Source organism: Capsicum annuum, chromosome 2 (genome assembly GCF_002878395.1).
Source record: "Capsicum annuum cultivar UCD-10X-F1 chromosome 2, UCD10Xv1.1, whole genome shotgun sequence".
Lineage (NCBI taxonomy): Eukaryota > Viridiplantae > Streptophyta > Magnoliopsida > Solanales > Solanaceae > Capsicum > Capsicum annuum.
Window position 1 is genome coordinate 98,110,518 of NC_061112.1, and position 14,876 is coordinate 98,125,393.

The following is a 14,876-nucleotide window of genomic DNA, read 5'->3' on the forward strand; positions in this document are numbered from 1 at the left end:
TTTCTTACTAACTTTTGTGAACTCTCTATTTTCTTGTACAAGAAAAATAATGATAGACCATCACTATTTATAGGTAAGGAAGTCTTCCATGCAGTGAATAAGAATGAATGAGGAGCAGTAAAGATGGAATATCAATGGTTTATACTACTGAAAATTACCCCTATGGTGATAGTTGCAAAACCGTTGCAATAGACAATAAAACCATTGCCATAACTCTACTGCAACAGTTTAACGAAAGTCCTATATGTGGGTGTTGCGATAGGTCTATGACAACGATTTATGCGATGGTTGGTTGAAACCATCGTCATAGGTGAAGCTATAGCAACAATTATTTTTTAACTTATTGGGATGCTTCTTCTCATCTATTAAAATGGTTACTAACCGTTGTAAAAGATTCTATTGCAACAACATTAAACCATTGCAATAACATCTATTGCGACGGTTTTGTTATTCTATTGCTACGCGTTTTGAGTACCTATTACAACTATTTCATTAAACTATTGCAACGATTTTATTGATCTTTTATGACGATTTTTGACTACTTATTGCAACAATTTATTGATCTATTGCAACGATTGTTGCCACATGTTATTAAATTGAAACGATTTATATAAATAGTCACTCGTATTAATGTAAATTTTTATTTACATACATAATAAATTATAACACAATATATACACATCACAAAACAAAATCATTCATTAATAATATCATAATTCAAAATATGCAACAAGCTAGTAATTTAAGTTTTTATATAGTAGCAAGTTCGAGTCACGATAAGTTTCAAGAAATTCGACGCAAAACTATTGATATTAGAGCATTTATCAACAACCCAAAAATCTTCTCAAGGTCAATGTCTTCACCACTTTCTTCATTTTGAACACCTATAAAAAGAGAACAAATAATATAAATTAGCACTTAAATGATAACATATTTCTATTTACAACAGAGAACAGAAATTTTTCATAGTAATAGATATTCGTGGTTGTCTCCCATTTGCCTAAGCCTTGATGGGCAGAGTTAGCCAATATTTAAGTGATGTGAAGTAGCAGCCAGCAGGTGCCCGGTGAAATAGTTGAGTGCACTACAATCTGGACCGAACAACACCATTTAAAAAAGAAAAGGTATCGATCTCTAAAAGCTTGATCACTAAAAGCTTTTTGCAACCAGTGTCATTGTCAAAAGATTCTAAACATTGTTCAAATGGATAGTATGGAAATCATTAAAATGGAACAGTACATTATGATATTTAGAAGGGAACTCGGGAACAATAGTCGTAGATCTCCTAACCAACAAGTGTTTCCTTCACATACCAAATCGCTCACTGTGCTCAGGCAAACAATTACATTTTCAGCTTTCTTATCAACTTAGACTGGTCCAATAGAGTAGTCTTGGAGCCTTGACGAGTAGTTCAAGTTTATTTACAGAGAATTGAATTTCTATTAGTAATATAGTTTCTTCGGTTCTAATTGTGTGCTCCAAACCAGAAAACCAACTAATTGAAACATCAGAAAACCTGAACCCCCATGAGCAACAAGACCAAAAGTATGAATGTGCATAGATGATAACCAGTGGATTCCAAACACTAGAGACTTTTCACCATAAGCAAACTCCCGTTCTTACCTTTCTATAGGTGGACATAGGCTCATCAGAATAGAATGGTGGATATCCCACGAGCATCTCATACATGATCACACCAAGTGACCACCTGATAAAAGAACATGCAGAAAATATAATAAAACAATATAAGCTTTGACTTGACAAAGAGAACATAATACGAAGATACTGACCAATCGCATTCACATCCATATCCTTTCTTCAATAAAAGCTCCGAAGCAATGTAATCAAGTGTCCCAACAGTGGAATAAGCCTGCAGTACGTCGTTGTGTTAGAATGATTCCATGTAATGAATACAAGGAGCAATAACCATTTGGTGCTGTCCCTTCCAAGACAGAAGCAGGGATAAGAAAAGAACTCTTACTAAATTCCACAACAAATACATTACAACAACAACAACAACAACAACAAACCCAGTGTATTCCCACATAGTGAGGTCTGGGGAGGGTAAGATGTACGCAGTCCATACCACTACCTCTGGAGAAGTAGCAAGGCTGTTTCCGATAGACCCCTGGCTCAAGATAAGATAAGTAATCACAACCGTACAAAACGCATGGAACAAGATGACAAGACAAAAAAACGCCCCTACAATGGGAAGTAAACAAAGAATAGTAGGCACTCGTAATACAGCATGCAACAAGGTAGCCTAACAAGAGTAATACACCAAACAGGTAATGCCCTACCCTACCTACCCTAATAGTCACTAGCCTTCTATCCTAATACGCGTCCTCCAGCTCTTCCTATCTAGGGTCATGTCCACAGTAAGCTGTAACTGCTCCATGTCCCGCCTAGTCACCTCTCTCCAATATTTCTTTAGCCTACCCCTGCCCCGCTTGAAATCATCCAAAGCAAGCCTCTCACACCTACGAAGTGGTGCATCTGTGCCCCTCCTCATCACGTGTCCGAACCATCTCAAACGGACCTCCCGCATCTTGTCCTCCACCGAAGCCACTCCAATCCTCTCCCGGATAGTCTCATTCTGAACCCTATCCCCCCTAGTAAGACCACACATCCAACGTAACATCCGCATTTCCGTCACTTTCAATTTTTGAATATGAGAGTTCTTGATTGGTCAACACTCCGCTCCATACAACATGGCCCAGACGGACTTCCACCCTGTAAAATTTGCCTTTAAGCTTGGGCGGCACCTTCTTATCACACAACACCCCCGAGGCGAGCTTCCACTTCATCCATCCCGCCCCAATCCGATGAGAGACATCCTCGTCAATCTCACCATTCCCCTGAATCATGGACCCGAGGTACTTGAAGCTATCCCTCTTACACACCACCTGAGAATCCAACCTTACTACCACCTCGTCCTGCTCCCTCAAGCCATTAAACTTACATTCCAAATATTCGGTCTTGCTCCTACTCAACCTGAACCCTTTAGACTCAAGGGTCTGTCTCCACACCTCTAATTTATCATTCACACCTCCCCGGGTCTCGTCAATCAAAGCCACATCATCCGCAAAAAGCGCCCATTTGTTCTATTTGAACATAAACCTAAAACAAAATCTTTTCTTTCGCTCAAACAAATAAAAGCCATTAAGAAACATCTAGCCCCAAACAAAATTTTTTTTAAAAAAAAACTCTTCAACAATTCCCATAATGCAGAACCATAAAAAAGGGTATATTCTTTTACTAAATTCCACAATTTCCTGAAAAAAAAATACCACATGCATTATGAAAAGAGTTGAAAAAAAAACCATTTCGAGTTCATCTTTAACTTCTTGAAGTTTCTCAATGGAGAAAACAAGTTGAGTGTCAATTTGATCTGCGTTTTCCTCAACTGTTGTCTTCAATTTCTTAGCATGGTCAACCACCATTTTGACCAATCCAGTCCAGTTGTTAGGGTCCTGTTTACGGTAGTTACTTGAGAAAAGAGCTACAGATCAGAAGAGATCTTAAAATAGTAACTACAGGGGAGTGCGTAGCAATGGAGCATATCACACTATTATGATCAAACAAGGTATTAAAAAGTAAACTCTGTTGGCAAATCATGAAACCAAGGTGACAGATATGCAAACACGAGCTCCAACCAAAAGAAGCGATGATATAGAACTAAGACAGGAGAGAGAGGGAGTTGATCAGAGAAAGGAGGTGAGAAGAAGAGAGAATGACAGTTCACTTATATTGCAAGCCTTTTTGTCCTCAGTAGCAACTTTAAGAGTCAATCAAGCATGAGTTTACAACACAGAGGTATTTCCCTAACCTAATCAGGTATGTATGATTTCTTAAGCTTTTTCATGGCGTAGACATGGACAGCTGCCTTCTCGCTGCATATTCTAACCTGAAGCACGACAAAATAAGTTACAAGGTCAATAGGAATATAATCTCCAAAGCTATCTCTATTTCTGATAGCGTACAAAGTTCAACAATATAAAAAAAAGCACTCAATTGCAAATACCTCATTTTCGCAGCTTTGGCAGCTTGTACTCCAGCTAATGCATCTTCAATCACAATACACTGTCAACATAGAGCATTATAATATGTCTACCAGGGTCGATAAATAAAACACTGATCTACTTAGCACTTCAAGACTTTATCATCCCCGGACAGTGAGCCTTCCCCAATTCATAATGCACCCCCATTATTTACATCCATAATTAGAAAAACTAATCTCACTAACGCAACCTTATAAGTGGAGTTTGGGGAGAGTGTATGCGGACCTTACCCCTACCTTATGCTGGTAGAAAAGTTGTTTCAGCTCAATAAAAGCATAAGCACAGCATGTATGAAAACATAAGCACTAACACCGACAGGATAGTAAGAAAATCGAAGTATAAGTAACCACTAAATTAGCTTTGTCACATTAAAGTGACTCAACTTTACTCACTGTAAAGATAAAAACACTAGTGACTTAGCTTACTGTCAAAGCAAGTAAAGTTTGAATTTAAAGGTGACAAGAATCGTGAGTTTACTGTTATCATAGTAAAGTTTAGTGACTAAGTTTAGTAACTCAAGGTGACAAAATGTAAATTTACTATGATAGTGGGTAAAGTTTAGTGAGCATAAGTGAAATTTATCCGCTATAGATAGAAATCATAAGCAATTTGAAAAGCTAAAGAGATGAAATCTTGATCTTACAAAGATAAATCTGCCAAGTTTATAGACAGGTGCTAACTTGGTGTAACCTTTGCAGTACTTAGCAAGGAAAACTTTAGCATGTGGAACTACAAAGAAAGCAACAGAAATTTCTCCCTTCTCAAAAGCTTTAGGGTAGTCATTGATTGAACTCATTTCTTGATGTTCTCTGGCTTGAATTGCAAATTCACCAGATATTTGAACAGAAATGACTTGTTATTGCAACCAATCGCAACATTGGTCCTTATAAGATAATCGACATTTAGTACCGAAGGTTCCATCCTAGGAACTGTCATAATGGAGGAAAGAAGTGCAGTTAAGCAAGCTATGACAACCACAACCTAAGTTGCTCGGACTCTTCAAAAATGTCTTTGGGATCCTCCAAATATAGTGTATTTTTGAAGGATCCGACATGAGTGTGGAAATATTCTAGGAGAGTGCGAGCAACGTAGACCACAACGGCACATAACTATGTAGTCAGCACAAGTCGAGACAGATTGCTTTTGATTGATTCTCCTAGAATGATTTCCCAAATTGGAGTTATAAGCTTTTGAAGTAGACCAAAGTGAAAGCAGTAGTTCTATATCTTTATTCTAAAAGAAAGAAGTCCAAGGTTATCTCTCTATTATACAAAAATATGTTAGATTATACCTCCTCCTCCATTATAGAGACCTTTGGATCTGCAGACATTTCTTCATCCAGAGCAGAATTTAGAGCATCACGTAGAGTCATCTACCCAAGTTTTAAACAATGACTTTTTTTCATTAACATAACAAAATATCAAGTTGCGGAAACAATTTCTTACAGAAATAATCAGTAAGACTGCACACAATAGACCCTTGTGGTCCGGCGCTTCCCTATACGCGGTATAACTAAACATCAAATAAACAAATTGAAGTGCTTTGATTTTTTTTCCCTTTCCCCCTTTTCTCCTATTATATACTCACTTCATTAAACAGTTGGTGGAGTTTAAAGGCCAACTGTAAATTTTTGAAAGTTTGTTTGATTTTTATTATGATGGCACCCCTGGGGGATTGTAAATCCCTCATCAGGAGTTTCCTGATGAATTTTTACGTGAATACAAAATTATTTATCTCTAAAAAAAATGAAAGAAGCCCAAATCCAATTTCAATACATTTTAAAATCTTTTTGACTTCTCGTCTTTTTTCTTTTTTTGATGAAAAAGATGAGACAGTGTCGCAGGAGCAAAACTTCTTTTGTAAGTTCAGATTTTGAATCAGATACTACATGAGTATGAACTTTAAAACACTTTTTTAGCATGGCCTTTATACACTTAATAAATATGTAATGTAAGTGTGACCTTTAATTCGCCTAACAGAAGCACATACTATAGGACTTGGAGAAACTAGAATTGAAGGGCTCAGACAGCTAGTGGAGGATAATACAGAAATGAATGGCACAAAATGTTCAAGAAATGCAATAAAATACAACTTCAATTGCTAATGCACAAAGGCGAGCATACGAACCTCTATCATTCCGATCATTTGGACTTTCACCAGCCATGGTTGCCGTCACATAAGTATCCCTGAAGAAAGAATGAGCAGAAGAAGGAATTTTAAATCAGATTTCAGCCTTGACTGTAACTAGTAGCAATTGATGTCTAGTAGAGGTTTATTGAGTAAGTGGATAATTCAAAGGGCACACACAAGGTTTTTCTTATTGCTCAAGGTCAGCCATAAAGTCCCCAATTATATCAGTAGATGTTATTCTGCTTATAAAAGAAAATAGAGATTCCATTTGTAGCAATCAGCAAAACTGCACGAGGGAGATGCTAAAATCAAGACAATTGGGCAAATGAAGTTTGCGTACTCCACTTCCATCTGCCTTTAAGCGGAAAAGATGACAGAATTTAAAAATAGTCTGACATAATTTAAAGTTGTGTTAGGGTTGCCAACGATACTGTCACAGCATTTGATGCCCAGGTTGAGAAAAACAGAACTACTAGGTAGGGAACAATGTTAAAACGTAATATTAAACCTTCCGAGTTAAGTATTTGGTATTATCATAATGCCACATAATTCTCCCGAGTTAACAGAGGAAATTAAGGCGGGACATGGAACAGTTACAGCTCACCGAGGACATGACCCTAGATAGGAAGGTCTGGAGGGCGCGAATTACGGCAGAGGATTAGGGCCAGTTTGGGTCGCTAGTGTAGGGAATTACTTGGTGGGGGCTTTATTCCTGTTATGATTCCGTGTTCCGTGTTCCATGTTTTATTACGAACCTGTGTGCTTTCCTCTGCTTTCCTCTGTTTTATATTACGTATGGGTGCCGTATTTATGATATGTAATCTGCTTCTGTGCTTTACTATGTGTTTGTGTGGTATCTCGTGCCTTGAGCCGGGGGTCTATCGGAAACAGCCTTTCTACTTCATCAGAGGTAGAGGTAGAGGTATGGACTGCGTACATCTTATCCCCCCAGACCCCACTAGGTGGGAATACACTGGGTTTGTTGTTGTTGTTGTTGTAACAGAGGAAATTAAATGACTCTGGAGACAGTCAAAGTGAATGAGAGTAAAGGAAAAAGGAACTCAGCAAGGTACGCTTATCCAAGCTATTGCTCTCATTATTGTGTATCATTGAAGGGTTTCGGAGAACAAATACATAATCACACCACTTCTTATGGCCTAATTCTGCCCCAACTAATAATTTTCGATGGCAACAGTGCAACACTACCATCTGCAAATATTGAACTTTTTTTATCAAAAGATAAATAAATATTAAAATACTTTTCTTTTTTAGTGAAGCCAGGTAAGGAATTTCCTATTATATACTCACTTCATTCCACTTTATCTGACATAGTTTGACACAGCAAGCAGTTTAAGGAAAGAAAAGAGACTTTTAAAACTTGTGGTGGCTTAAACATGTCATAACATTCATGTTCTATAAAAGCTTCTCATTAAGGAAATATTGAAATGTGAAGTTCTTTTTGTACGAACTAATAAGGAAATAGTGCAAAGAAGATGGAGGGGGAAGTATAATGTATTTCTAGATTTGCAACTTACTTTGCGAAAAAGAGAGAACAGTGACAGAGAACCAAAGCGTGGATCTAACAAGCTGAGGGAAAGTGCCACTGAAATCCGGGTTGTCATTTACGTACTCATTCAACCAGATGACAGCCCCTGTGGACATGCTCATCACAACTAGCAGAATCCACAATGCCTCAGTTTAACCTCTAAACGTGAAAAGCAAAGTGTTGAAAGCGTCTACAGTGGAAAGTGGAGCTCCCATGCCTTTGTATAAACCCCTCAGACCTTCAGAAGCCACTGTTTTCCTGACAACATCTATAACACCTGTATATTTAGGAGGTTGCCCTGAAAGGGGAATAAGCTGGCTTTGGAGCTTGACTTTGCTGGTATCAAAAGGGTGGCCAACTATCAATTATGCTGCTCCTCCAATAGTACCAGTCGTTAAATCCTGTCACATTAATAAATTTTGAAGTTGCAGGAAACAAAAATATCTGAGTTTTAGCTTTCAAGCAACTCAAGGTTAAATTTGAATGGACTATTTATTAGCTTTCTGGAGCATTGCTGTGATGCTGTCCATTCTAACATCTCAAATTAAACTATAAGACTAAATAATTTAGTTTTGGCAGGTATAGGGCCCCCATAAGAAAACATTCACTTACTTCATCAAGCCTAATCAGGGTCATAAATAAGTGAATATCTGCTTTACTCACTTGATCTCCACCTAAGTAGCTCTGCTTGCTCAGTATCTCCTCACATTTGTCCAAAGCTTCGTACAGTTCTTGCACTGCCTGAAAGGACAGAAAGGTACTCACTTCTCCTAAGATAGAATTGATTGAAGACCTTAAATTTTTAAGATGTTTAGCAAATGGCTCCTCTGAGTTTTGTAGTTTACTGCTAAAGGTAGTAAAAGTTACCTCATCATAAGGCTCTTGCTTCTTTGCAAAACCACATCGATTTACTCCATTGTTTATTTCATTATATATCCAGTCATTTGTTTCGTTGCTTTGGGATTGCAAATGAGGAGGATAAAGGTCCAAAGCAGCATTCCCAGTTATATCATTGAATTCACTATTAAACATGCGTATTATTTCTGAACTCCCATTGTTCACGACTGTCTTCATTTTCTTATCCCAAAGAACTTACAAGACCATTAATCAACAGAAATATGAACATACTATGAAAATAAATGTTAATAAAGATTCTAAAAAATATGGACAGCCTAAGCAAATAAATTTTACTAAATATTTTATTTATTTGTAAATAATACCAGAACTGTTTATTTTCCAACATAGTTTGAACTTGCAAGCTCATAAAGCTTCCTTATGTTTTGGCTCCATTAACAGGATCAGGATCAGCTCCTGGCTCCTCAATGCTTGATGAAGAAAAAACCCATCCCATGTGCTCATCAGTGTCCTTCGTCCTCTCCCAAATAGGTTTAACAGACTGCAAGTAAACGCAAAGGAATGAGATTGTTAGGAGTCCAAACTTGTGTCCAAGATAAAAGTTTATTCAACTGCTTACTGTGAAATCAATGGCTTGGTCAATGCCTTTAATCTTCAAGTAGGCCAGGCACCTTGATGCCCATGGGAAAACATAAGATATATAGAGGTGGTACCTACCAGATTCCACTGGAAAGCAGGAACCAGGGTCCCTTGAGATTATATTACGGAAGGTTGAAGTAGTTCTCTCAAAAGCATCAGTTGCTGACATCTCATACTGACATCTCATACAGAGCGGAATGAGCCATTTGTATACTGTGATGGAAACGGCCGGTAAGTTGATAGAGTTAGTATAACCTTTCATCCTCTTTTAACTGAAGCATAATTAAGCAAGACAACACATCTAAAGATGTTGTGATTTTAACAAAGCACTTGAGATTTTAGGGAATTTAAATGATGCAGTTGGCATATCCAATTGACTAACATTAGCATGTGCTCGATATTCCTATTAGTTTAAAAAAATATACCCACATGCAAAATACACAGTACAATCAACATTTCATTAAATTAGTTAGAGTCTGCTTGTTGTACTTGTCTTTTCTGTTTATTCTTCCAATAAATTGTGTAGGTTGCCAAAATTACCTCTCATTCTTGCACAAATACGATGATACAATGCTCAGAAAGCAATGTAAATTTAGAATCAAAATTCTTCATAAGCTGATTCGAGTTCTATTTACCAATTTTTTTCTCTGGAACCGTGCTCGATTTGCTGATAAGGAACCCAAGACTCTAACAAAATAAACTGCCAGCAAAAAAACTGAATTAGAATCACTAATTACATCCTCCTTTACCAGAAGCCTAATTGAGCATGATACCTCATCTAAACAAGATGTCATTTTCTCAACAAAGCCGTGATCCGTTGACTAATTTTTTTTAGAGAAAATACTAATGATGCAGTTAATTAGAAAAATTAACTAACTTTAAAATTACCAAATTAGAGAAGAAAATCCCAATTTTTCTCGAAAACTGAAGTGCAATTGAAGTACAAACTTGAGAGCTGAAATTGAAGTGGTTGTCGGAGCAGTGGAGGAGCTGAAGTCGGAGCAGCAGTAGTTTCTTGAAGTGGTAGTTGGAGTAACTTTGAAATCGAGGTACGGTGGTCGGAGCAGTGGTACAATGGGAGGAGTATGGTGGTCGGAGCAACAGTATGATGGTCGGCGTATAGTGGTCAGAGCAGCGGTATGGTTATCGACGTATAGTGGTCGGAGCAGTGGCAGATCGAACTTAGTGAAATTTTTTTTAGCGGATTGGAGTATGCTAGATGAACCCTGATGAAATATTGTGGTGCACTATTGTAATTTGTAATTTGGTATAAAAGGGTTTTTGTTGGCGGATTTAGTGAAATTTTGTGGTGGGAATAAATATATCATTGTAATAGCGCATTGCCATAGATGATTCTATCATAACGGTTCGTCCAACCATTGCTATAAGACTCTATTGTAACATTTTTCAATAATAGAAATGGTTATACCATAAAATAGTTCTATTAGAATAATTTTTTAAAAATAGTTGTAACTGTTATAATAAAGGGTCTATTACAACGCTTTTAGAACCGTTGCCAAAAAGTTCATTGCAATAGAGACAATTTCTAGTAGTGTAAGTTATAAGAATTACAAAAGTTATAAGTCATAAAGTCACAGAAAATGGATGAATAAAGAATGAAGGTTACAAGAATTTTAAGGAAAATGGTGGCCTTATTCAACCACCACAAACCAAAAAATAAAGTGCATGAAATGTATAAGTCATTATCTCACTAATTCTTGTCTTAAAAGAGTAACTCATACGAAGATAAGACATTATACACCACTTACTCACATGAAATGTAACAGCATACATGCATACAACAAATGAGTGAGGAAAGACATTAAGATGCTATATCTTAAGAGGAAAATTAAACATTATAATTAATATTAAAATACCTAAAATAATAGCAATTTCCACTTATTTTAACATTAATAAGAGAGTCTACTAGTTGAAGGAATACTACCATGCATAATGAAGGTTTGCTCTGCATTGAACCTTCACTTAGTAAAATAGTATTTTTTACTCCTAAGTCGTGGTGGTCTAAAACTTGAATTATGACTGCTTATGGGAAATAAAACGTTACTACTTATACATAATAATTAAGGTGTTGACATGAGCTCTATAGCCAACACATTATAGCCTTGTGCTATCTCAATTTCATGAGTGTATTTGAGAAAAAGCCTAATTCTCATAGAAAGCGACCTACCTCCACACTCACATAGGTGAAATCTGTTGAGAGCGCTCCTGTAATTTTAGCACCCCACTTATACAAGCTACAAATTTTTATTAAGAGTTTTTTAAGCTCAATCTTACAATCATTATAGGTAAATGCACTTACACCATATGGAGGAATAAAAAGTAGTGTATCTTTCACATGTGATTCATTTTTCCTATTGAACTTGGTTATAGGATCTCTAGTCCCCAGGTTGGGTTTACTCACATAAGACTTAAAGTTTGATAGGCTTCAATCTCATCCCATTCGATGTGCTCCAGACTTTTTCTCTTGTTAAGACCTTATTCAATGTATCTGCAAGATTATCACAAGATTGATATAATCAACATTAATGGTACCATTTGTCAAATATAATCTCACATTAATGTGTTTTTTCTTATAGGCCTAGCTTTACCATTATAATCACGATTTTGAACTTTATCAATTGTAGCAGTGCTATCACAACAAATTAAACTAGGGGAAATTGATTTTTCAAAATAAGGTATTTGAAATAACATATCTCTCAACCAATTTACTTCCTCACTAGCTGAAGCTAAAACAATTAGTTCATTCTCCATGATAGAGTTAGCAATAATTATTTATTTTTTAGACTTCCAACAAATAACACCACCATCCAAAGTAAAAATATAAGCAGCAGTGGATAAGGAATCACCTGATAAAGTGGTACAATCCATATCACAAAAAAGACTTCAAGTACACCAATATAATTTTTATAGAACAAATCACAAGTTTTCATTCCAATTAACTATCTCATTACTCTTGTTATAGCATGTCAATGTTCATTACCTGGCTTACTAGTAAACCTGCTAAGTAATCCTACTGCATATGCAATATCAGGCCTAGTGCAATCAGTCATATACCTCAAACTTCCAATTATGCTAGCATATTTCCTTTGGTTTATCACATTATTTTCACTTTCAACGGAAAACAAGTGAACACTAGAATCAAAAGGAGTTACAACATGTTTGCAATTAAGGAAATTATATTTCAAAAAAAATTCTCAACATAATGTGACTGGTCAAAGAAAATTTCATCACTTGTTCTAGTAATTTTTATTCCTAAAATAAAATTTTTCTTGCCAAGACCTTTCACATCAAAATATTGATTTCTAAGAATATTTCTAGTTTCACCAATAACATCATGTTAGAGCCAAAGATCAATAAATCATCAACATATAGGCAAATAATAATATGCAAATTATTTCAAGACTTATAATATATGCACTTGTCACACTCATTTGTTTTAAGACTATTATCAATCATGTATAAATCAAACTTTTCATGCCATTGCTTAGATGCCTATTTCAAGCCATATAGGGATTTAGTAAGTTTACGCGCTTTACTTTCTTGATTAGCTTTAATAAAACACTCAGATTGTTTCATGTAATCTCCTTATTTAGGCTTCCATTTTAAAAAAATAATTTTTACATCCATTTGATGAGCTTGTAAATACAAAATTGCCGAAATAGCAACTAAAAGTCTAATGAATGTAATTTTAGTTACCGGAGAAAAAATTTCAAAAAATTCTAGGTCTTCTATTTGTTTAAAACCTTTAGTCCCTGACCTAGCCTTGTATTTATCAACAAATTCATTTAATTTTAATTTTTTACATAAGACCCATTTACATTCAATTGTTTTACAATCTAGTGGTAAATCAACTAGCTTCTAAGTTTTATTAGAAATTAGCAATTTCATTTCATCATTTACAACCTCTTTCTAAAAAATAGCATCATGTGAATACAAAACTTCTTTTAAAGTGAGAGGGTCATCTCCAATGTTAAAAACATAATAATCAGGATCAATTTTTTTTTCTACTCTAACCCGTTTACTTTTTCTTAACTCAAAAACATCATTTTATTTATTTTTTAAATATAGAAGTAGAAGAAATAGGTAGTGACAAAATGTTTTCTTCAGTCCTTTGATCCCCACTATTTTTAGAATCAAAAGAAAATTTATTTTCATAAAAAATAGCATCACCTGGTTCTGTTATAATACTATCTTCAAGATTAAAAAATCTGTAGGCTGTACTATTTAAAGCATAACCAAGAAAAGCACAAATTGTAACTTTTTTACCCAACTTAGAGATTTTAGGATCCATTAACCTTACATAGTCCAAACAACCCCTAACTCTTAGATATCCAAATTTGACTCATGACCTTTTCACAACTCAAAGGGTGTTAACTTGGTCTTTTTATGATGAACATGATTTAATATATAACAAGCAGTCAAATGTTCTTCACCCCATAAATTTAAATGTGCACCAAGACTCAATTTAATATGGCATTAGTTAACTCAACCAAAGTTCTATTTTTTCTTTCCGCTACACCATTAGATGTTGACAAATAAGGAAGAGTAGTTTCATGCATTATACCCAATGATCTAACAAAAGAATTGAACTCATTAGACTGATATTCACTACCTCTATCACATCTAATTCTTTTTATTTTTCTACCAATTCGATTTTCAACTTCATGAAGAAAAATTTTAAAATTTTCAAAAGCGTCAATTTTATTTTTAATTAAGTAAACATATGTAAATTTCGAAAAGATCACCAATGAAAATGATAAAATATCTATTTTCTCCACGAGTTAAAATTCCTCCAAGTTCACAAATATTTTTATGAACTAATTCTAATAAATCAGTTTTTCTTTCAACTTGGAAATGAGGCCCTTTAGTGATTTTAGCTTTACTACAAGCTTCATATTTTTTAAAAATCTTTTTGATCATTGGAATTAACTCTATACTATTCATGATTCCCACATAACACTCATTTATATGACACAAACGAACATGCTAAAAATTAGTAGAAGAAAGCATGTAAACAGAAGTAGATGCTTTATTCATTTCAACATTCAATTTGAACATCCTATCAAAAGCATACCCCTTTTCCATAAAAATATTATTTTTCACAATTTCATATTCAATAATCTGTTTGAAGCCTGCTTTATTAAGAAGAAAATTAGACATCAAATTTTTTCTTGTGGAAGGAGTATAAAGTACATCTTTTAATATTAATATCCTTCCAGAAGTAAAACTCAACTCAACATCACCCATTCCAAGCACTTGAATTGTGTGAGAATCTCCAAGCATGATGGTTTTGGGCTCCCCAAAATGAGTATATTTTTTAAAGCAATTTTTGTTATAATCGACATGATGGTTTGCACCAAAGTCATCCCACCATCCATCAATATTTTTCAGGATGTTTATGTTAGTTATCATCGCCACAAATAATTCTTCAATAACGATTTTCTGAGGAGTAGGCTCACTTTTTTTAAATTCACAAAATCGAGCAATATGCCTACTCTTGCCACAGACAAAGCGCGATCCCTTTTCTTGAACATGTTAATTTTCTACTTGGTTATTTCCACCATTATTATCCTTGGGATATCTATCATTATTTTTCTTGAATTTTTTTTCTTAGGCTTCATAGA

The 14,876-nt window shown here is 35.2% G+C and overlaps 1 pseudogene; it reads right to left on the reverse strand.

The window, feature by feature from the left end:
• Positions 1 to 675: 675 nt before the first annotated feature.
• LOC107858788 lies at positions 676 to 10,628 on the reverse strand (annotated as a pseudogene).
• Between the last annotated feature and the right edge of the window lie 4,248 nt (positions 10,629 to 14,876).